Source organism: Solea solea, chromosome 9, assembly GCF_958295425.1.
Source record: "Solea solea chromosome 9, fSolSol10.1, whole genome shotgun sequence".
NCBI classification, from domain to species: Eukaryota; Metazoa; Chordata; class Actinopteri; order Pleuronectiformes; family Soleidae; genus Solea; species Solea solea.
The window spans coordinates 17,179,951-17,205,627 of NC_081142.1; the positions used below are offsets into that span (position 1 = coordinate 17,179,951).

General features: G+C 42.2%; 1 protein-coding gene and 1 long non-coding RNA gene across 3 annotated transcripts in view; one reads left to right on the top strand and one right to left on the bottom strand.

Moving 5' to 3' along the window:
- Positions 1–25,677, bottom strand: part of ror1 (receptor tyrosine kinase-like orphan receptor 1) — a 124,550-nt gene that overhangs the window by 76,619 nt on the left and 22,254 nt on the right. The gene's annotated exons all lie outside the window — the stretch shown is intronic.
- Positions 3,873–9,146, top strand: LOC131465418 (uncharacterized). The gene is made up of 2 exons (XR_009241311.1): positions 3,873–4,563; positions 8,216–9,146. It is a non-coding gene; the product is annotated as an uncharacterized LOC131465418 (long non-coding RNA).

The window sequence follows — 25,677 nt, forward strand, 5'->3', positions numbered from 1 at the left end:
GGGAAAAAGCTGCACCTTCAATGAAGACGCTTTAACAGTCGCAAAGAACTTTCCTAGCAGAGCAATAAATACGCAACAGTTCTGCGATACGGATGCCAGATTAGTGTTTCTTAACAAAACAGCACATGATATCATGATGAATCAAATCGCAATGACATTTCTCACAGTCCCGACATCCACGGCGAGTGTCTGAGAGTTCACGCCCGTCCGCTGTGACATTTTGAGCCGCGTGTTCACACGTTTCCAAATCTGCACACACAGCAGGAGCTGGCAAAACAAGCGAATATGTTCATAAATCTCACCTCACCTCACTCCCCCCCACAAGAGCCGAGTTCCTCACACCTAGCTGGTGTCAAAGGTGGGAGGGACTGACAATATTTTATTCATACACAGACATAAATGTCATGGACATGACAACTGCAGCGGCAAATGGCATCAATCAAAAACGAGTCCGGAGAAGCAAACAGACAGGCGAACCTCCATGAAGAAACACAGATTTAAAAACACTTTATTATTATTATTTATTATTAGAAGAATCGAGTCATGCACTGAGACAGACTGAAAGGCCGACACTCTCACTTGTGGCTCTGGTCAGATAAGCCTTTCTGACAAACCGCACTGTTGCTCTGGTTAGAAGAATCAGTTACTGTACAAATACTGAAGGCCCCTAAAACAACCGTGAGACTTTGCTGCTTTACCCGGGGCAATCTCATGTAGCACGCAACCTATTTTAGGGCGAGCACTGGGATCTCGAGCAGATCCTAAAAACCTCAGCGACCGGAGCTTCGGTAAGTGCTGACATTGTCACAGAGCCTGAATCACGGGGGGGGAAAGAGTCCAGGGGGGAGGGAGTGAGCGACTGTGGATGGAGCCCCGGCACTAACACCCACCCGCCCCAGCTGTCCTTGCCCGGGGACGCGGCGTGTACGCCACACAGTCCTCGTCTTGCCACCTGCCTGTGGAATGTTCCATGTGTGCAGCTGTGCATGTATGAGGCCCTCTCTAATTGGTCAGCACCGGCCCAGATTGGTCCGTTGAGAACGCCGTTTGATTGCCGTACTGACCCTGAGGTGGCTTACCGAAAGCTCATTAGTTCCTGAACACTACTGGTCCGTGACCTGCGAGGGCCAAGCAGTGGCAGCCTGCGTTTGTGATTTCCAGGCTACTGATGACAGGAGACACAAAGACAAGGTCAGAGGAATTTCATCTGTGAGGCTGACAAAATGAAGGGCATCATTTATTCCCATGGAAGCACTGAATGGTCCAGTCTAGTTTGATTAGCTGAAGATGGATAGTAAACATAAGCCCTATTCGGACGGGATTGTTTTCCATGGGGAGGTGGAGTAATGTCATTTTACCACAGGACATCTTTAATATTAATGGCCAGGAGCCCTTTACTGTGCTCTGTCATGGAGCCGGCGCTATGGCCTTTGCGGGCTCTGTGCCAGCCAACCAGATCTGTGCACTCCCGTGGCAGATGACGTCTTCTCTCACCCTACCTAGTAACTGGGGTGCAGCCAAGATCCCTTAGTGAACCCGGTGATCCCTAACTGCTGCCGCCGCCCCTTTAGCTTACCACACCCCTAGATGCCTCAGCCAACGCCGGATCCATCGGCGGATACGACCAAACAACTTCACCCAAACTTCCCAGACACTGAGTGGTGCACCGCCAACTAGAGCTGCAACAAACGACTCATTTGATAAATGATTAATCTGTTGTTTATTTTCTCGATTAATCGTTTAATCGTTTGGTCCATAAAATATCAGAAAACCTTAAAGAATGTTGATCTGTGTTTGTCAAACCTGGAAATGATGATGTTCTCAAATATCTTGTTTTGTCCACAAACCAAAATGATTCACTTTTTAAAGATTTCTTTGTTATCCAGAGCAAAGAAATGAAGAAAATATTGACATTTAAGAGGATTAAACAATCGGAAATCTTGTTTTAATCATGAAAAAAGCTTCAAACCAATTAATCGATTATCAAAATAGTTGTAGATTAATTTACAATCAATTAATAATCGAGTTAATGCTTCAGCTCTCCCGCTAAAACACCTTCTGTCTTTCTTTATATTATACAAGTGCAGGAGATGACGGATGACCGGGCTACTTACGCCCATATTTCTCGCCTCATTACCACTGATAAAATACAGACAAATCCTCTGTCCACTAATAAGAACACCATGTCTGACAACATGTCATGCAGACTCTCTGGCCTGTGACCTAAAATAATCCAGAGTATCTTCATCTCTCCACAGGTGCACCCTAAACACGCGCCATGCCGTGACAGTAGTGTCACATATATTAAACTCCCCTGGTATCTTAATATACTCATTGGGAGTTCTTGAGATGCTCGTGTGACTAATGGGCATCATAAAGTGCTGCATCTCTGCGAACCTCCACTCCGCTAAATGGCGCTGGGTGTGAATGAGGCAACCATTGAGGAATGTGGGTCATGCATCGTGTGCATCGCATTTGTGCGCAGTGAGCCCATTTGTATTTAAGTGGCCTAATACCTCAAACTCAGGTTTAAACAGGTTTTTGACCAGTGGGAGTTTGATTAATCGGCATTTGCTCAATTACTGTGCAATGCGCTCTGGATTTGATCAGTTATGTGAATTTCTTCATCATCTGCGTCCTTTTCAGCAGACGCAAACATGCCATTAATTTTCTAGTCGTTAGCCATGAATGTTCCAGGCAGACACCAGTCGGTTTAACAAAGAGGCAGCATTGTCACTGGTGACACAAAAACAATAAACAACAGAGGCAAAACAAGCGCTGGTCAATTTAAAGCGGGTTCATCCTGGTTCATAGATCACATGTGTGCTCATTTCACTGTCAGAGAAGCTTCAGTTTCACGCAGGTCACTATTTCAGCACTGTGACTCTGACATGCTAACTAGATACTCTTACTCTTACTCCATAGCACCAGCACCAGCAGCAGCCAGTTGTTGTGACGGCCCAGCCCGCTGCCACATTTAGACTGGTTAATGACAGCTGTCTCATACACACGCAGAAGGAGAGGTTAGCCCGGAGTTGTTGAGGGAACTCAGAGAAAGGATAAGGTGATAAAGCGATGCATGAGTGGAGGCCATCGTGAGCAGGGCTTCTGGCTTTTAGGGACTCGCTCTCTCTGGGGCTGTTAAAGCATTTTAAAAACTAGAAAACCAGGCCCAGTCCAGCTTATCTGTCATCTGCCAACATTTTACAGACCTACAAGTGTTTTGCGTATCAACCCTGAGCAGGGTCGGCTTCTCCTGCCCTTGACCTATTTAAAATAGCCTTCAAGAGTTTCTATAAAATCTGATATAATAACTTCTCTCCAGTGATTTGTGCCAGGAAATTGTCATAATGTGTTCCTGTAAGACAGTGAGACCACACCCTGTAGACACTAGACGAAACATCATCACTCTGTATATTCTGCTCTTTGATTGAATTAATCAACTAGGTTCAAACCTCATCAGTGGGGACAGTCCCACCACTCTGAAGTGTAAACATTGTCTTGTTTGAAGTGTGTCTCAGTGCAGGAAGTAGACAAGTCAAGGTGGCTCAATTGTCATGTGAAAAGACCCCATGGTGAGTAAAAGGTCCCCAGAAGGAAATAGCCTTCCTGAGTAAATCACAATGGATATGTAAATGTAAAGTGTCTGTATTCTGGGGGGATATCTTGGATATAAGGGACAGAGCTCCCATTCACCGTGGAGTTGGACTGCTTAACAGAAGCTCCCACACATCAACTGTGTGTCATACAACTTCCTGGCTGTATTTTTCTACCACTGGACATTTCAATAAACTGGTATGTTAAACCCTTCATTTCTAATATTGCCTTGTTGAGACTTTTGTTCTAAATAGTTAAGAATCTGTTATTGAAGATTTATTTAGTCTAGTTATATGGTGAGATTTAACACTCATACCCTCCACCTCTGAGTTGAATAGAAAAGATTGAGTATCATGTCCTGTAAACTGTTGTGTTACATTTCTGACCTCTGAATACTTCAACCCAAGTGTCTCGGCTATTCTTCCATGTTCAACAAGGGCTATACCCTTCACCTCTGAGTTGAATAGAAAAGATTGAGTATTATGTCCTGTAAACTGTTGAGTTACATTTCTGACCTCTGAATACTTCAACCTAGGCATTAGGGCTAATCTTCTATGTGGAAAAAGGTCACTGAGTGGTTTTTATAATATAAACCATCCCTGAACTAGACCAGTGTCAGATTTCTTGACAATAGGATTGAATTCTTAAAGGGTTTACATTTTAAATGATTGGTTAACTTTAATTCCCACAATATTTAAAAGTAAAGTTAATTGTTGTTTAAATGGAGTCAGATTGAATAAATATTTACTATACTTTACTTTACTTTGGAAAACCTCTTGCTAACGCCGGAAAGACAGAATACTTCTTGGGGAGAGATTGTTACTTGGTAGTAGATATTTCCTCCCCTACAGTTTGGTGACCCTGACGTGATCTCGCGATTGCAGCAAGCAAAAGGCGAGCGAAGTCAACTCCGGCGGATCGAACAATGAGGTGTGATTTCCTCTGTGTCTTCCTACAGCTTCTGTGGTGAGTATAAACTTACAGCTCTCATAAAGATTAAGGGAAAGTTTAAATTCACATAACATATAGACACATAGTATAGAACGGATCGACATATCCACTGATAGATCGGAGACCGTAGAAATCCGATGGGGGGAAAGGTATCAACACACACCTCACTAGGACAGGGATGTTCGAGTGTAGAGATAGATGAGCAATTAATGGACACAGTTGGTTTGCAAGTCTATGAGACGTTAGTTCGTCTGCACAAACGTGGCGTAAGTTTGCAATGGAAAAACAGTGAAATTCTTCACTGGTATTCCACAGAAGGTGTCACACTACAATCTAAAAATAAATTTCACGATCTCCCTGTAGCGATTATGTATTTGCTTAGACGCAATGATTTCAAATCGATAGCTGAGGGAGAACATACTTTGGAGAACATCCAAAGTTTAGAAAGACTGCGATCAGAAGAGTTAAAAAACCTGAGAGCACAAATTGATGCATTCCAGTATGATAAAGTCAATTGGGCAAGACAAAGCAAAACAATGGATGCAGAAATTAAGCGATTGAAACAAAAACTAAATTCAGGAAAGCGCTACACTTCCCAACTGGAAGATTACTGTGGTGAGGCTGGCTTTCCAGTAGCAGCTATTAAAGAGGCTGCCATTAGCTTTAAAAGCCTAGACAACCACAATCAGGAGGACAGTGAAGATGAGGACATAACTCTCATTACCAGGTGCCCTGTAACTCAGGATGACACCGACAATGAGATAGAACCAGAGTCCGTCTCTCAATTAAAACACCGAAGCCAAAATCGAATGGACACTCGTCTCAAAACAGGCACAATTCCCAGAAAATCTGTGAAAATATCTGTTGTAAAAACAGTAAGAGACGCAAATAATGATGTCACTACCATTACCCGAGCATTATCATGTGATGAAACGTCAAAACACAGAGAAGTAATCGGCATCATGCCTCGCCGAGGCCCATTTCAAACTTACTGGGACAAACTAATGCTTCAGGCTTCTGTGTACAATCTAGAGCCCCGAGATGTGTGGCAAATAGTCTTGCTTACTATCCCAGAAGAGCTACACTCTAAAATCCCTCAAGAACTCCGATCTGGAACAATTCTTGAGAGACAGCTCGGAGAATCTAATGACGACATTTACAGTCGTATAAAAGAAGTCTTAATTCAGATGAGAGGACCACCACAGGCCGAGTGGCACAGAATCCTCAAAATTAACCAATCAGATACTGAAACCTTTGAGGCGTTTGCAGAGCGTATGTGGGTAACCTTTAGAGAATACAGTGGGGCAGAGGATTGCAACCGTAACCATGCAATACTCTTACAAATGCTGCGCAATAATGCTGGACCACACATTCAGAATGCGTTAGCTATGGGCGGAGACCCACCTCATAACACATTCAACGCATTCGTTGAATGGGCCACAAAAATAGAGCAGAGATCAAAAACCCTAAAAATGCACACCGTAGCCGCAACTCAATGGGTAGCTGAGGGAGACAATAATGTCATCATTTGTGACTATTGTCATCGTCCGGGCCATAAAAGAGAACGTTGTTTCAAATTACATGGTGCCCCACAGTCAAAATTCAAATTCGGAAAAACAACTGGTAAATCTCTGCAAGACCACTCAAAAACCAATAGTGTGAGAGACACAGAAACTACTAACATCAGGGACACAGATGTGAGTGGCCTTTACTCAGACATCCTCGCTGCTCTCGAACAAATAAAGAAACAAAAATAGGGACGCGTGGCCTCCATTGGGAGCATTGTTTCCAGCGGTAACCGTGTAAAAGTAAAATCTAATCTTGGAGGCCGATTAGTAGACATTTTGATTGACACCGGTGCCGCTTGCTCCTGCACAAACATCCCACTACCCCTGACAAATGAGACCATTCAAATCAAGGGAATAGGTGACACTTTAATGACAGCGATCCTTACAAAACCAGTCCGACTTGATTTAGGTGTGATAGTGTTAACAGAGCCGTTCTGGTATTTACCTGTTAACAGCGAGGGTACAGTCTTAGGGATGGACATAATGGAAAAGCATGGCTTTGTCATCCACTGTTTAGAAAAACAGATTGAGGTTATCACAGACAAATCTTCCAAGAAAAAATCTGTCAGAAACTGTGAAAGCATTATGTCCATCACCACCCATGACCCAGTACAACAGCTCATCAATAAACACAGTGATGCATGGGCCAATCATGATCATGATTGTGGCATCATTGATTTTGAAGTGAGTATTGAGGGAACCCCGCCTCGACCACAAAAACAATTCAAAATCAAACCAGAAGCAGAAGCCGCTGTACTTGACATTGTTAAAGAGCTTGAAGTTACAGGGATAGTCAGACAATGTAGTTCAGCTGCCAACTCCCCATGTTTGCCAGTACCGAAGGCATCTGGAAACTGGAGACTTTGTATTGATTATCAACACTTAAACAAAGCTCTTCCAAAAGCAACACCTATTGTAGCCAACCCAGCAACAATACTGACTAAATTACCTGATAATGCAGCTTTGTTTTCTGTCCTTGACATCAACAATGGGTTCTGGTCTATCAAGGTTAATCCAAAAGACCAGCGGAAACTTGCCTTCACTTTTAACCACACCCAGTTCACCTGGCAACGGATGCCACAGGGCCTACACATCAGTCCAGGTGCATTTCACAAAGCCGTATCAGACATTCTTAGTCCACATGCCAACACAGGGGAAGTAGTAAGCTACGTGGACGACATTCTGATTAAACAACAATTCTGGTGGCCAGCAATGACTGAAGATGTTGACAGCTGGTGTGCCTCTGGCCTTGTGTGTGCTGCCTACAATCAAGGGAAACCTGGCCACACTAAATTGTGCAGACCTAATCCACCCAAAGGTCTGGGGGAAGCACTACAGATGGATTTCATTGGTCCACTTCCCAGTGCCAAGGGGGGGTATTGCTATTGTCTCGTCATAATTGACAAAGTCTCAAAGTGGGTTGATGCCATCCCCACTCGCAACAACACGGCAAGAACAGTAGCACAGGTTAGCGAACCAAATCATCCCCCTGTTTGGACCACCTCTTCAAATCACATCTGACCAAGGCAGCCATTTCAAAGGTCAGGTAATGAAAGACATGTGCAACATGTTGAACATCAAACCACGATCTAATGTTTTTACGAGTAAATCGTACAATCAAAGAAAACATTGCAAAACAAAGAACACAGCACAAGAACCAATGGATTGACGCATTACCCACAGTTGGTGGGTAAGTTGGTATCACATGACCCAGTGTAAATTGTTTAAAGGTACACTTAATCAATAATCATATCTGCTTTTCTTTGCTCTTTGGATCTCCATAGATGGGTCATGTCGGAAAAAATGAAAGATATCAATTATTCATAACTGTTGTCTTCCTAAATGATGTATGCTGATAATGAATGTATTGGATGTATTGGGTTCTTTGTCACTTTTCCACTTATTCACCCAGAACAGATTTATCCAAATTCCACCACCATACGCTCAATAGGCAGTGTGGTGAAGAATCAGGTGATTAAATGGGACCACATCATGGGGTATATGCCATTAAGAAACACTGAGACCTTGTTTACTTCCCGCACATGTTGTCATGAAACTTCCAGCTATGCACTTGTAACACCCTGAAGCCTTTCTCACAGAATGATTCCAAGCTCATCAGCGTCCAGTCTCTACATGGATACTCGGACGCCATTCAGGTGCCACATACACAGTGGCGTGTTACCAATGAAATGAACTCTTTTCCTATGAGGGTTTGACCTGTCCAGCAAATCACAGTTTCTGCCTGGAAGTTACTGAGGACTTTTCCATGGGTCAAATCAACATTTTTCGGCAGAGTACCAAAAACTACCCCTGGACTTAGACATCTCTCCCTGGTGGGAGGACAATTTCTGTGGAGGAGGCACCCAGGTACAGGCCAACCTGGCCAAGAAGACAGTGGAAATGCTGTCCAGCTCATCTACACACTCTGCCCTGGTACTCAGCCCCCTGCAACTGCCAGATCTGCAAAGACTGAAATGATGGAATTATGGGTGTGGTTATGAACTGTCAATTTTCTGTTTGACCCCTATCGTTTTGTTCCACATGCCTCTCAGGGGCCAAAGGGGGGAAACTGTAAGACAGTGAGACCACACCCTGTAGACACTAGACGAAACATCATCACTCTGTATATTCTGCTCTTTGATTGAATTAATCAACTAGGTTCAAACCTCATCAGTGGGGACAGTCCCACCACTCTGAAGTGTAAACATTGTCTTGTTTGAAGTGTGTCTCAGTGCAGGAAGTAGACAAGTCAAGGTGGCTCAATTGTCATGTGAAAAGACCCCATGGTGAGTAAAAGGTCCCCAGAAGGAAATAGCCTTCCTGAGTAAATCACAATGGATATGTAAATGTAAAGTGTCTGTATTCTGGGGGGATATCTTGGATATAAGGGACAGAGCTCCCATTCACCGTGGAGTTGGACTGCTTAACAGAAGCTCCCACACATCAACTGTGTGTCATACAACTTCCTGGCTGTATTTTTCTACCACTGGACATTTCAATAAACTGGTATGTTAAACCCTTCATTTCTAATATTGCCTTGTTGAGACTTTTGTTCTAAATAGTTAAGAATCTGTTATTGAAGATTTATTTAGTCTAGTTATATGGTGAGATTTAACACTCATACCCTCCACCTCTGAGTTGAATAGAAAAGATTGAGTATCATGTCCTGTAAACTGTTGTGTTACATTTCTGACCTCTGAATACTTCAACCCAAGTGTCTCGGCTATTCTTCCATGTTCAACAAGGGCTATACCCTTCACCTCTGAGTTGAATAGAAAAGATTGAGTATTATGTCCTGTAAACTGTTGAGTTACATTTCTGACCTCTGAATACTTCAACCTAGGCATTAGGGCTAATCTTCTATGTGGAAAAAGGTCACTGAGTGGTTTTTATAATATAAACCATCCCTGAACTAGACCAGTGTCAGATTTCTTGACAATAGGATTGAATTCTTAAAGGGTTTACATTTTAAATGATTGGTTAACTTTAATTCCCACAATATTTAAAAGTAAAGTTAATTGTTGTTTAAATGGAGTCAGATTGAATAAATATTTACTATACTTTACTTTACTTTGGAAAACCTCTTGCTAACGCCGGAAAGACAGAATACTTCTTGGGGAGAGATTGTTACTTGGTAGTAGATATTTCCTCCCCTACATTCCCATGGAAAACAAATGGATAAGTAAAAAAAAGTGAACAGCCTTTTGGGTTTTTGGTGGTTGTTGGAGTTGGGGCTTTAAAAGGAAGGCGGTGGTGTTGGGGAAGCAGCAGTGCAGCACGGAGCGGTACAGCAGGCATGAATGAACACTTTGTGGAGTGTAGGGTCAGTAATAACATGCAAATACAAGGTCCAGGCCACAAAATGAGTAGACAAATATCCTCAGTTTGCATGCCACTACTTTAGCTGTCTGTCAATGCAAGTTTGTCCCGTTCCCTAAATCTATCACAGGACATGTCAGCACGCAGGTACAACACTGCTCCTCATCGGGGTAATGGTTGACAACATGGTACGTTTACAAAAAAATAAAAAAAATGCAGACACTTAAAAACAGGATTAAAAGTACTGAGCTAAGGGTCTTCATCTGAATTTCATTCATGTGTTTGTTTTCAATTTCTGGATTTCCTCCGTGCATATTTCCATGAATTCTTTCCAGGAAATGGTCTCTCGGACAAACGGCCACTTCTGAAGTTTTATCTTGGGTTTTCCATATGACACGATTCCTGCAGCACACTATCTGTTTAGACTTTTAGGCGTTCAGGACATATTTTTGCTGACAGACCGTGGTTGTGTGCTTCTTTTCTTTTTTTTTTTAATGGGGGTTTCTTTTAGACATTGGACATGTTTGTGACCAGCGTGACGGGCAGACAGATTTCAGCGCAGTCACCACAAACACCATGAAAACACACTTAGCGACCATTCCCATGGTTTTACAGGCCCCCCCACTGTTCTGTGTCACTGTGAGCTACCGCCATAAAACCAATATCTATTATATATATATTGAATATCACAGAATCGCTGTATCGTGATATTATTGGTATCGTGAGCCATGTTTCGTATCGTGAGGTACGTTGTGATTTTTACCCAGAACAGCCAGCAGACACATATAAACATCATCAATACTAAAACACAACTAATAAATAAAAACAATAATAGAATAAAAATGGAATCACATTTACAATCCATTAAAAAGGTCGATAAGTGCAGGAATAAATTGCATTTTGAAACTGCTTGCAGATTATATCGATCCATCAAATACAGGAAGGATTTTACTAAAATCAATACCAATTTTTTGGTTAATTTTTGCAGTTAAAGTGAGCTTTGATTGCATCACAAAGGTTCTGTCAGAAAAATTTTTGGTAGTGTATTTATATTTACCTAAACACTGCGTCACATGTGTGCAGACTTGAATATATCATAAATTATTATACATTATTGCATATTTTATTACAGTATGGAACTGAAAACAACACACAGCAGTATATATGTATGTATATATATATACATACATACATACACATACATATATATGTATATATATACACATATATATGTATATACACATATACACACACACATATATACACACATATATATGTATATACACATATACATATATACACATATATATGTGTATATACACATATACATATATACACACATATATATATATATACACACACACACATATACACATATATATACATATACATATATACACACATACAAACATACATATATGTATGTATATATACATATACACATACATACATACATATATGTATGTATATATACATATACACACACACACACACACACGCAAGAGACAGAAAAAGCCGTTCTATCGAGAAGTGGTTAGTTGTGTTGAGTCCCAGCCAGATTCTCACCATACTTGAATGTTTTTTTATCCTTTAATATAAGGGCTGTTAAAATTTTTTAGCCTGTGACCAAGAGGAGACACTTAGTCTCTTGCCTTCCATCCAGAACCCCGAAAGCATATTTCTGTACTCGTCATGTGTGAGAAAAAAAAGGGGACGTGAGCAGGTAGGCCGGCGGCCAAGTGCGGCTCCTTAAACCACAGTTTCAGAAACATTTCAAACAATCTATAAAGTTTTGAAAAAGTAAGCTCATAGAGGACAGTCCACTGAGGAGCATACCATTTTATTTCACCAAATGTGGTCAAAGCTACTGAGACGGTATACAGTAAAACGTGTATGTTGATTATTATATACATGAGAGTAGACATGGAAAATAAAGAGAGGGTCCACTTCCATCTATAACTTTGATCTATGACTAAAAACGTAATGATAAAATGTTCTCAAACGATCACACGATCCGGTTAATTGATTATTTATGGATTACTAAATTGACTGTCATTATTATTTTGAGTGTTTATTTTTTTACTAATTCAAATTTTCAGCTTCTTGAATGTGAATATTTCTTTGCTCCATATAACAAACAAAAAAATCATTAAATCATGTCGTGGTTTGGGAAACACCGATCAACATTTTCTGACATTTTTAAGGACCAAATGATTACTGATACAATAACCAAAAATGATTCAGTTTTTTAATGATTTCTTTGTTAAATGGAGCAAAGACACCAGAAGATAATCCCATGTAAGAAGCTGAAACACTCAGAAATCTCATTTTAATAATGAAAAAAGCTTCAGACCATTTAATAGGCCCAGCCCTACTGTTCATTCCTGGTTTTTAGTGGTGTTTTCTATGAACACTGGGGGTTAATTTAAGGCTTAGTTGGTACATTTCAGCAGATACAGTCTGTATAATGACAGGTCTCTGTGATATTACATCATCCTGCTCTGCATCTAAAAGAAAAAGGAGTAAAGATCTCAATTTATTCATAACTCTTTTTGTTTAACAATAAATGATGCATTTACAGATTAATTAAGGTCTATCGTATAAGTGTCACCTTATGTGATATTTAATATTTAGATCTAAAAGCATAATATAATGCTTTCTTTATGATAGTGGTTGTATTGTAGTTCCCATAGGCATGGGGAGGTCTGTCGAGCCTCTGGTCTCATGTGAGTATGGTATTAGAGGCTTGTTCCCCAGCGTTAGTCCTGCTCTCCTCTCATTAACATCCCATCTATCAAGCAGCCTGCTGTCAGCCTGTGCCGCCGCCCTGTCATTTCGCTCACTGCACAGCTATAGCGCACTCACACTCATTACTTTCCCCCCTTTTACCAAAGCCCGGAGAGTAAAAGTGCATTTTTTGGGGACAGTGGTTGTGCTTTTTAAATCGGCCGCTTTGTGGACTTGTGCACGTGTGGTTTTCTAAAACACACTCTCACTTCCATTACATGCAATGGTAATCTCCATTTGTTAACCAAAGGGGGGGGGGGAGGAGAAAAAGAACACAGTATCAAAACAAGTTTCTTTGTGAGGCCAGTAAAAGAAAAACGTCTTAATTCACAGAGAATGTGAACCAGTTTGAAGTGGCTTGTAAATGTGGCCGTGAGTGGTTTCTGCGAGTGCAGACAAAAAAGGTGCTCAGCGTGTGTTCATGCCAAGCTGATTTCAAATCCAGCTCATGGCCGATGCGTATCACATTCCTTCCTCCCCTGTGTAAGTCCCCACTGTACTCTGATGAAGCCTGATGAAACAATAAAAACACCTCTTCACTGACTAATGTCAAGCAGGATCACTTACCCCCGCAAAGAGCCAAGACTCTTTTCTTTTTTTTGTCTCAGAAAATGTATTTTCCTCTATGACTACATTGTGAGTGACATAAAACAGAATTCTGTGATGGGGAATTAATGCTGGCTTTATTTTCTACAACTCAAGCCAAGAGAGCGAAAGAACGACGGGTCTGTAAAGGAGACCGGTTTGCGCCCTGATTGAGACAGGTCTAGGAATATGGCAAAACACACACAAGGTCAGGCCTATCTCTCGCGCTCACACAAACATACATGGGCACAATGCACCTGGTCTCTCTCTCCTCGCAGTCACAGTGACACACTGCAGGGCTCAGACACCCGAGTCCAACAAAAACAGCAGTGTGTGTCTTTAGGACCTTTTTTGGCATAAACCCTGACCTTGTCAGGACCAGAAGTCCTCGTCGAGACCAAAACAAGGTCGTAATGAGGCAGAACCGAGGGACGGATTAAGTTTGGGGGTAAGATTTGAATTGTGGTGAGGTTAAGGTTTAACTTGTTAGAGTTAAGGTTGGGGATAATGCTTTGTTTAATTTGTCTAAATGAGTGGAAGTCAATGCAGCGTCCTGAGAAGAATAGCGGCGCAAACCTGTGTGTGTCTGTAGTAGACTGTGCGGACATTTTGTCTCCACAGGTTTAAAAAGCTCTTTGACGATTATGGGTTAGGATTAGAATTAGGTTAAGGTATTTAATTGTGATGGTTAAGGCTTGAGTAAGGGTCTAGGGAATTCATTTAGTCTATGAGTGTCCTCACTGAGACTACTGTACAAGAATACGTGTGTGTGCAGCTGTACACTGCACCACGCAAGGCATGCACAGCAATGTCAATAAACTATGAGATGATGTGAAACCAAACAGAGAGAGCTTAGATAGAACAGTCTGGCAAGTATAACCACCTCAGGACGGAGCTTCTTAAAGTGTCAGGACTCATGCTAAACACACCGCTGGTGAATTTTATGACCGGCGATGCAACATAATTTACTCTCCGACACCAGAACAGTAGGAAGAACCGTGGAGGAGGAGGAGGAAGAGGAAGAGGAGACGCACGTTACACGTTGCAGTTTGTTTATAAAAATGCATACTCGAGTATGTTTGGTTGAGTTGTTTCTCACATGAATCAAAGTTTGCACTTTAGCTGAAAGTGCAAGTGAAAGAGGAAGTACTACAAAGTTAACCTTTTTTTGGCCTTTAGTCAAACTGAATTCAATAAAGTTATGGCATATTTTTCACGTTTTTCTTTGAATCCTTTAACGTCTAAGCCTCAGAACGTCTGTGAGTAAAGTGCTTCTGCCCATTTTTACAGAATAACTTTCATTATCTGGCAGTTATATATACACATACATATATATACATATATATATATATACATATACATATACATATATATATATATATATATATAAATATGTATGTTGAATGAAACTTTGAATATATTGAATTCAGAAGTTTCATTCCATATATTCAAAGATTCATTTCCTGAACGGCATGCCATAATATACATATAAAAAAATATAATGAAGAAAAACCAAAGGTTTTGTTGAGAAAAGAAAAAACACTGAAGTTGTACATGAACACCAGATTTTGCATGTTAAATTAACATAAATTAAATAAAACATGTAACATTTGATTGAGTCTGTGTCTCAATGTCCAGAAACTGGCCAAATAATGGAAACTATGAACAGGCATTTTTCCAACTCTCTCCTCTCTGATGACAAATACTGATTCACCGGCTTCCTGTAACAACGCGAGTGAAATTACCGCAATAACCACATGTTGGCCTTGGCGTGGGACTTCTCAGCTATTTTTCCCGATAGCACAAACTGTTGCGTAATTACATTGATCGCGCAAACATGTCAACTACGATACGCTCGGTGTTAAAGGGTTAAGGAGAAACTCCCATGTCCTAGGACATAATCTGTAAGATCTTCACAAACTGTTAATATCAATATTTGATAGGGTCAAAAGGGGTTTTAAACTTCATATCAATGCTCTGAGCAAGTTCCCAAAACAGTGACAAATGTAAGGCAGGGATTCAAGTCGACGTGAATCACTTCTTTCTAGATTAGAGAAGTGCAAAGTCTGCACTGTTATAAACGCATGTCTCTCACTGCACGTGTCAACAGCGGTTCAACATGATGGAGCGTAAACTTCCCTGTGAAACGAGGCCACGACGTCTCGACAATTGCAAACAGTGTCAGATTTGGAATGCACTTGACCGACTCGTGTTCGAAAAATGCTTCATACTTTTACTGCCGAAGCCAAACCCCCGCCGTCCCCTCCTCCCCCCCACGTCCCGCCCCCCTCCCCGCTGCTTCATGGTTTCAGTTAGCCAGAAATGCCTGCATTTGATTAGAGCTTGGATGTCAATAATGCCTGTTTTGAAAAACACCCTCAAAGAGCCCTGGAACAAAGACAAAGCGGAGGACAAGTGGGTGAAAGGGAGACCGACAAGAGGGAGATTTGAAGTCGTGGAGAAGCATGATACGGTATTATGACTTGACGCTCATGTGCAGTCCAAATGTTGCTGTATTGTGTTTGCTTGCCCCTCAGCGTGATATGACAGCTCCACTTTAACCGCGAGAGCACAAATCTCTAATGGCCATGGCCATGGAAACAGGAGACAGAGAAAATAAAGCGCGGGGGGGGGGGGGGGGGTTGGTATCAGATATGAAGGAGTGTGTACGAACTATTTCATCTGACAGATTAAGAGCAAACAGCTGTATGGAGGGCCGCTGCTCACCCTTTTACTGGAATACAGTCGAGGTTAATTTGGCACATTTCTTTACACTCTCTGGGGACAATGTAAATGTCTGCATGTGTAGGAATGAATAAAAAAAAAAAAACAGTAGGGACATTGTAAGGCTAGAAGCTGCTCTGGTTTTACAACTGTAAGTGTTATGGTGAGAAAAAAAGAAGTCAGGTGTTAGTCTAGCACTTCATTGATTCTCAATTCAACCAATTATTTGGTGGTTTTAGACTTCGGATCATATGATGAAATGAAGAGTTGTCAAGTTTCCTCCGTAAAGTCGATCCTAAAGTAAGAATATGTTGAATAGACACCAGGGGGCGACTCTGCTGCTTGCAAAAAGAAGTCAATTTGAATGAAAGATATCTGTATGTGTCTGTATTAATGTTTGTCTCCATTCACAATAATCACGATAATAGAAATTCACCACAATTGACTTACTGTAAGTGCCATTTAGTTGTCATGGCACCAGGCAATTCTTAAGGCTTTAAATGGAGAGTTCAGATTCTTATGGGTGACATCACGACTGACTGCCACAAACAAAGTGACATGAAGTTATTGCCTTGGGCTCACTTCTGTGGCGAAACAAAAACCGTTCTTAATCACTTGGTAGTAGCAGTTCTGTTTGAGACCACAAGACAAAAGAGTCCAACTCGGTAATGTGTTGTGAGGCAAGGATTTGTTTGGTGTTGCTCTGCTCTGATGCAACCATCCATTCGCGGGGCCCACCCTGAAGCGGAGCAGCTTGTTGTTTTGCTTGTTGACTTAGATGAAATTTAGTGATGGTTGAACGCTCCGCAGCCGAAACGCACTGCACACTATACACATCAGATGTCTCTGCGTGCAGGGTCATGCTGCATCTGCGTACTCCTGCCCACGGTGGGTAAAGCCAGGCAAGGACAGTCGATATGAACGAGCTATCATCAGCTGAGCGCCAAGCGCCGAAGGAGAGGTTCGTCTGATTGCGTGGTGTCGTATGTACGCGTCGCACGTCGTGTACATGTGAATCAGTGGGAAAACAGTGTGTTCGACTGCATGGTCACAAATGAGAAACTGTTTATTTGAAGACGATGGGTGGTCCCTTTTTTTTGTTTTATTCACTCTCACAAAGTACATCTATCTAACTGCGACACTGCAGCCCTCCAGCTGCCAATAGATTAAACATCTGTTTGGTTCAAAAACAGGTTATCGTCGCTTAATAATGTCACATGGAGGCAGGTTATTCTGCATATTTAAACATGCGCCTCTGTGGATGGAACTTCCTCCGGGTTGTGGGGGGGGAGAACAACATACAGTAAACTCACTACAGGAAATATTGTGACCTCTGCTTCAAATTCAGCACACATCATGACAGGCGTTCACCCTGGAACGAAACATCTGCAAACATACAGCACTACTAACCAAACCCACAACCTCCGAATACTCCTGTGGCTGGCTTTGATTTCTCTTTTCTTTTTTCCCCTTCATATTACTCCTGAATAAAAAACTGTCTGCGGAGCCAAAACGGCAGCCATGATGCCATGCGCATCTCAGCGGCGTGCTTAATCAGAATCAGGGATGCTGCCTACAACAGGACGTTGGCCTTAATGCAGCGGAATGCCACTCTGTGGGTTCTTCAGGTTAATCCATCAAGTCACTGGCAACAAAACGGAGAATAAGAACAACCAAAAAGGAGGTCTCCGCCTCCTAGTTTTATACTTAGTTCGGGGAACCTCTGATCTGCTGACCTGAGATTAAGTCTCAGCAATGTAGGACTTTAAAATGTATTCTAAAATGAAGTGGTAACCAGTGAAGGGATGCTAAAATATAGAGATATGTGCTCTTTTGCCAGTGTGAGTTAAAGTCTGCAGACCGTCAAGCTCCTTCTTATTAAAACAAGGTAAAAGACAATTGCAATAGTCAATTGTCTTTTACATACAGCAGCGGGAACTTGTGATCTTTTATGCATATACAGTCGACACACACACACACACACACACACACACACACACACACACACGCATGCAGGCATGCAATGGTGGGTGGGATGGATGGGGGGGGGGGGGGCGGTATAACACCCTGTGTCTCCCCCAATAACATACCAAATCCATCAAGGTGCCCCAGGATCCAGTGCTGAAGGTTGTGAGGGTTTAATAAATAGCGCCAGAGCAAAGTAAGGCTTTGTGGATTATGGCACATAGTTTGTGCCCAGTTATACTGTGGATTTTTACCCATGATTACCATGTATAATCCCATTATTGTCACATAGTCTTTAATGCAGCCATATTGTACAAATAGCTCTTTCTGCAAAAGAAAAGAAAAACACATATTTGAAGAGGGAAAAACAAGATCTTATCTTAAACAAACATATACAGGAATGCTTTAGTGTGTGTAACAATGCGCTCTACTTGGGAAAACTGACTCAAATGACACATATCCCCCGTTGTGTAACATTCTAACTTACTGAAACAAAGGCGGAGTGAGGTAATGTGAATGTGGAACACATCATAAATAAGTAATGAAATACAAATCAAAGCTAAAATATGACAGTTATCTTCTAGTAATTTGGATTAAGTTGTGTAATCTTACCCCAAAAAAACACCATAGACTTTATAAAAATGACAAAACGGGTATATTCATATTGGACCGGGACATCATGATCATCATCATCACACCACAGCCAGGGAGTGCACTCCGAAAAAGAGCTGCACATGGGCAGGGGGAAAAAAAAATGTTCTTAGTGTTTACCTAACCTACAATTAAAGAAAAATAGCTCTCATATAATTAAAAACAAATGAGATTACTACAAGTCAGTTCACTTCCTGGAATGTGGCGAAGGTCAGCTGGGTCAGACTCATACAGGAATATCGACAGAGCGGCAGGATCCAGAAAAGCAGCGGCACAGGGAAAATGAAAGGAAGAAAAGGAGAAATATAAAGAGTAAACTCTTCTAATGACAAGTGTCATCCACTGGCAGAGAGCTGAGAGATGATGAGAATAAGGATTCTGTACCTCAGTGGCTCTTTGGTTGATAAGGATTTCCAATGGCACTAATGCATGATAAAAAACAAATACTGCATTTGTTTGACTTGTACAGTCTGCTGTATCGAGTAGCAGCATCTAAAGTGACTCCTTAAAGCTGCTGCTTCAATATGATTTGATGCATTTTTGCAATATGTTACAGGTACAGACACCAAATGAACACTGTTTCAGTGTTATTGAATGCAAACTGAACATGACCTGACCTTCAGCGGTCAGTTGTAGCGTCACACACAAACCTAAACATCTACAACTATAAAACCCAAAAGAAAAAGATCACAAATCTGACCAGATGTACAATGTCAACTGCAGGAATGTGACTCTGAACTCTGTTTGGTATTCTGTGTGTTTGGTTTTGAACCATTTAAACTTCCCTGAAGTTTATTTCCTTTTAATATATGACCGCTATAAGATCAAATCCTTGACAAAAACATTTACTGCGCATTAACCACCAGATCCATCTCTGATAATTTGAAATCCTCTGTCTGCTAACAAAACAGACCTTAAAAGGAAATAGTGCATAGTCCGCGCTCTGGCTGGTTGATGCCACGACTGTAAAATAACGATTCACCCCCCAAAAGAAGCTATTGATCATTATCTCCTTAGTGTGCAAAACCGTATTGACATTAAATGGTTAACAGTTGGACTGTCTTTTTTCCTGTAAAAAAAAAAAAAAAAGGTTGGGCAACAATAAAATCCCACAATAAACATGTCAGCAGAGGGAGGCGTTTAACTTACTGGTGCTGTTTGGTCCGTTTACACAGGCTGCTGGTGCAATAAACAAAAGGTCTACTCTAACGTTTCCCTCTGTCATCGTTTTCCAAGTAATTACACCACGACTAAACTACACGTCACAATTATCCGACTCCGGGAAGGGCTTTTACTGTGAAACAAGAGGAAGTGGAGATGTAGCAACATTCAAGCTGCAGTTCTGACAATAGATTCAAAACCCTGATATACTAGGAAACACAAAGAGACCTGAACTGGAGCCGGTGGGCTCAATGGGGCACCGTGTGGGCATATTTGGGCCATTCATCTATTTATGCCGTGCAGCTTTGAGTTGGATAGACCTGGAAAACCTGACCCCAGTGTACACGTGCACACACACACACACACACACACACACACACACACACAGAGTGTATCCGTCTCCTGGGAGCTGATTAGCCCACTGTCCATCAACAGTCCTCTATTCACACCGACCCGGCTGCTGTGAACAAACACGTAAAAACATGCAAAAGAAGAATTCCTGTGCCCAAGCACAAATACACGCCGATTACCACACACCGCAGACCCCACCCTCTCTCTTTCTCACACACACACACACACACACACACACACACACACACACACACACACACACACACACACACACACACACACACACACACACACACACACACACACACACACACACACACACACACACACACACACACACACACACACACACACACACACACACACACACACACACACTGCAGAAGCTGCAGCAGCGTCTGACCTGTCTGCCTGTCAGCAAACCAAAAGGCCCCTTTGTCCTTTGATAACCCTTGTCCAGCCTCCTCTACAGGAGGCTGTCTCCTTAACAAGTTTTGCCTGTGGCAGGAGCTCTGAACTGGGGGGCAGAGAGCAGAACAATGCCCTCTCTCCTGCTGGAGGACCATTCACACAAGGACCCCTAATGAAATCCGTGTCTCACCGGCTTTTCTGAGCAGCCCTATCCGACCCCCGCTCCCTGCTCCCCGCTCCCCGCCCCCCTGCTCCTTTACTTCACCTCTCTCTCTCTCTCCCCACGATATTACATTTCCTGCATTAGTGATTTGTGCTGCAACAAGGAATTCATTAATTTCTGAAAACACATCTTAAGCTACAATAACTTCACACTCCAAGGCAGAAACCATTGCAAGATGTTGCTGATGACAAACTGCGCTCTCTTTTCCAACCGCGGAAATAACGAACAGTAGACTTTTTTTACGCTCTCGGCTCTCCTCTCCATGACTGAGATCTAGACCTGCTTTAAAATCACGAGGCCCTTTGTATGAAAGCAGCCAAAGAAACGGTCGGAGAGACGGAAATCAAGAAAGACAGGTAGAACACAGGAAGAAGAAAAGCAGAGACAGGAGGGATAAGGAAACGCTGACCTCTATTATGTGCAAGATGGTTGTGAGGAGTGAAAACAGGAGGGATCATAAAACCCTTGTCTTTAGTTTCCATCTGCTGTGGAAATCCGTCTGAACCAGTCACCACAACAAACATTTGACTGTCTATGAATCACACCGCTCCACTTTCTCCTCTCACAGTTTATCCTTTTAACTTCTTACTTTGGAGAAATAAATCAGCAGGTAGTTGCTGTCTCTTTTTTTCCCCCTCCCCCTTCCATGGGATTAAATGTGTATTTCATGACACAAAAAAAACGAGTAAAAAAATGTTCAATTGTCATCACTGGTGAAATGTTTCAATGGTGTCAAACACTAGTGCCAAACTGCCTTCGTATGTTCAACGTCACCTTCCTCAAAAGACCGAATTTACTTTGCTCCGACTCGCCTTTGTCCTAAAGCTTTGTGTCAGTGACAGAGGCCTTCGTGTTTAACGTCTCTGTCGACACTTAAAAAGAGTCGGCGGTGTTATGAAAAATGAGCCCCAGTGAATGGCGGAGGGAGGTGATTTCCCCCGAGCCGCGTGTAATTGCTTCAAGCTTCGGCCGTACGGGACAAAACCAGGAGGCCTGGCACAGGAAGTGCAACAGGAAATGGTTTTGGATTCAGCCAGTGAGGCAACATTGTGGCTTCTCCCATAATGACATTGCCGTCTTTCATGGTATGTGTGAGATAGTAAAATTTGGACTGACAACAGACAAATATTTCTCTTTTCCTGGGCATTATGAGATCTTCTCTTCACCACGTCGACTTCTAAACATATTCAGGGAAAATATTTGCATGTTTTCTGGGGCATTTTAAGTACGAGTCCATGTTCCCTGGGCTTGTCAGTGGTCTGGTTCCTATCTGGGGGGGTCAATCTGATGGTGCCGACATCTCCAACATTCATTAAGAGACTCCGCAGATCTGCTTTGAATCAAAAGGGCTCAGACTCTCTCGGCCTCTTCTCCTGCTTGGATTGAACACATAACTGCTTACGCATGCTCGCTAAACCGGCAGTATATCTGTCCTAAATATCCTTCATTAGACCTTAACATGCCGACGTGCAAAAACACTAAACATGTAAAGATGTACGTCGCTCCGAGACGGGATTTAAGAGTCAGCGCATTCTTGTAGATTTGACCGTGTAATTGTTTTTTTTTTTATTTCATTCACTGAAAACGTCTGAATGGCCAAATCTGGAAATGATGATGTTCTCGAATGTCTCGTTTTGTCCACACACCAAAATGATTCCGTTTTCATGATTTCTTTGTTATATGGTGCAAAGAAACCAGGAAACGTTGACATTTAAGAAGCTAAAAGGTCAGAAACTACTCACCTACTCACTATGTCACCTGTTTAAGTCGACTTCTATTCTTGTATCTAATACGCAAACTTTTTGCCATTTGTGGTGAAGGAAATACAGTTACGACTCAGGCACTTTTTAAAACTCAGAAAAAACATGACGTTAAAGTTCAAGCGTTCTCGGCGATATTTTCGAGCACCCGCATGAACCCTGATGAAATCCAAATTCGTCCTCCCGGTCACACAAGAATCAGGGTGAGGTGGTTTGTTTCAACATAAACGGCCCTTGAGGGTGAAAGTGGCACACACTCTCGTGGGGACTGAATAGACAAGTGAGCCATGCAGACTTGAGAGAAAAGCTGATCTAAAGGACTTCACCTCTCAAACAGTACAGCTGTCTCATTAACTCCAAAAGCCTCGAGGCCTGAACAGAGACCAGTTGGACCACCGGCGGAAAAAGAGAACACCCTAAAGCTATAGAAAGAAAGCAGGTGAAGGTTTGAGAGAAAGTCGTGAATGGGAAGAGGATTTTTTTTTTTCCTCTCTCAGGCAACCCTTTCCATTTTTGCCCACAACCCCCGAGACCTTCCATTGCCATCTTCTCATCGCCTCCCTATGTCCCCCCGCTTTTCCACATTTCTCCTTTCTTCCAGCTCGGATTAGCTCAGCAGGACACCGGCATTCCTTCTCCACTGGCCGTCTTTGTCTTGACATTCCCACTCCTCCCAGTGTCCTCTGCAGAACTGGATCCGACCAAGAGATCGGGGGAAAAATGGCCCATAAACCGTTAACGGCTTTTCTTTCCCGGTTACATGAAACCATTTGAATTTTTTTTGAACTATGAAAGAACAAACCGGGGATATTAAAAAGTTGCTAGTGGGTTTAGATTACCAACCCACAGAGCTGGAGGGGTGGGGGTCATCCTTCAGTGACTTTGATCTGGAGTCAGTTTTGCACTCTCCCACTGCCTGTTGTGAAGGTTTTGTTAAGGGGAAAGATAACGGATACACAAAGCTGGACGACACACTGGTGTGGCCCATGAGGAAAAGCCTGCGTGTGCATGTGCTAATCCTATTACTCTCATTTCAGTGTTTGTGTTAGTTGGCCATATTTTTAGAGCTGCATTAAGATCCTGAACGAATGTTTAAACAAAAGACATTTACTGAGTTTTAATCCCGCATAAAAATGTTTTTATGACCTCTCCATTCCACTCCTCTGACATCAGAACTAACCGCTGATAACCTTTGGAAAAAGTGAAGGAAGATCAAAGTGCATTTTAGCTTTGAGTCTAATTATCAGATGTTTTCCTTCTTCCCTTGGGAACATGTCAGGCCAAAAAGACTTTCATTCGAGGACAAGAATCCTGTTTATCAGGGTCATCTGGTTTTTTTTTCCCGTGTGTACTCTTTGTTTTGTGCATGATTAAACTAGTGTGATCATTTGACTTATATTGACTTTTTCAGTCTGGTAAGCAAAGAGTGTCCTGAGCGTATCTCAATTACATTTTTTTTTTTTTTTTTTTTAAACTCGCGAGGATTTACAACAGCAAAGGGGAAAAAAGAGAGACCACAAAGTGTAAGTAGCGAGTTTTAAGGAAGACGTTGCATCACATCAATATTTCAACTGTCAGCGACGATATACCAACCGCGGGATACGGTTACGTCCCGCATACAAACACGCATACTCGCACACAAACCTGAAAAGCATGTGTGGCTCTGGAAAGGCAGGGGACGCGGTTGGCTTTAGTCTGAAATCTGTGTATTCACGCTACTTGACCCGAGCACATCAAACTGACTTACAGAGGACAACAGGGAGAGAGAGAGAGAGAGAGAGAGAGAGAGAGAGAGAGAGAGAGAGAGAGAGAGAGAGAAAGCACAGCAAAGGGAAGATACGATATATATAAAAAAGTAAAAGACAGACCCAGTGTAGCTAAATGGAAATGTTTGGTGAAGACAAAAGGCAACCTGAGACGAGGCAGGGACGTGGAGGAGACAGATGATTGATGGACTGTACCAAAATAAATGAGTTTTCTGGCCACGGGGCCTTGACCTATCACTGTTTAATCCGTTCACCTGGTCTTAACATCTGTGCACACACACAGCCTTCTATAGAAAACACACACAGATCTAAACAGCAGACCAAGAGAAGTAGCCTTCTCTACTGGTTTTTCTTTCAAAATAAAAGTCCCATTTGCTCTTTGTGTTGAATGTTCATTTTGCTCTTCCAAAGGCTTTTACTTTGGTGTCACAGTATTATGAACACACAAGTCGCTCAGTGAGTGTGTGCGTGCGCGTGTGTTTACACAAGAAGGTCGTTTTAATCAGGTGCAACCCGTCTAATTCGCACGTTTTTGCCCGAGCATAGGCAGAGGACATCGCCGTGCTCAGCCAGGGTCACATAGACCTGGAGTCATGGAAAAGTCATTTCAGGAACTGACCGTAAGAATCCAGTGACCTCCTACCCTCTCACTCGCATCCAAATCAGTATCAGAGACACCTCAGGTGCCATCTTTCTCTGCCTTGTCTCTTGTTTTAACTCACTCTGCCTTTACCCCAGTTCCAAGTGACACGTTTAGACATAGATTATACATTTACAGTCATTTACACATCAGGTAAACAGTAACAGGGGTTGAGGGAGTGGACTATTGTCCTCTAGTTTATTTATCCGTCATTTTCTCTGGTGGATGGACACAATAACAAAAAAAACTTCATAAATTCTATTAATAAACTGTATCGTCTGCTTCGGTTAAACAGATTAAAGCACTGTGGTAGTGGACAAAGCCCCACCCACCCACCGACCCTAAAAGCAAAAAAGCCCTTGTGTCTGGCATGTTGCTTCTCTTCCTGTGGGTGATAACACAGATAAGGACCGACCCATTATCACAAACGGACACGAGTTAAAGTAGTGGTGCAGCCATTACGCGGCGACCTTGTTATCAATGTCTCCTTTGAGTTGAGCTAGACATGCGTTTAAGTGAAGTGGGTGAGTGTTGGTCATGTGACAAGTGATAACTATTAAGACAGAAATCAGATACAACATAATATTCACTATTCAAATATAAAAACAACAAGCTCTGACGATGGTAGAGTATCCTTTTACTCATGTCTCACCTCTAAAAGTTCATAATCTGCATTTTCAATCTGGACTAAAGTAGTGTATGGAGTACTATTCTGAGT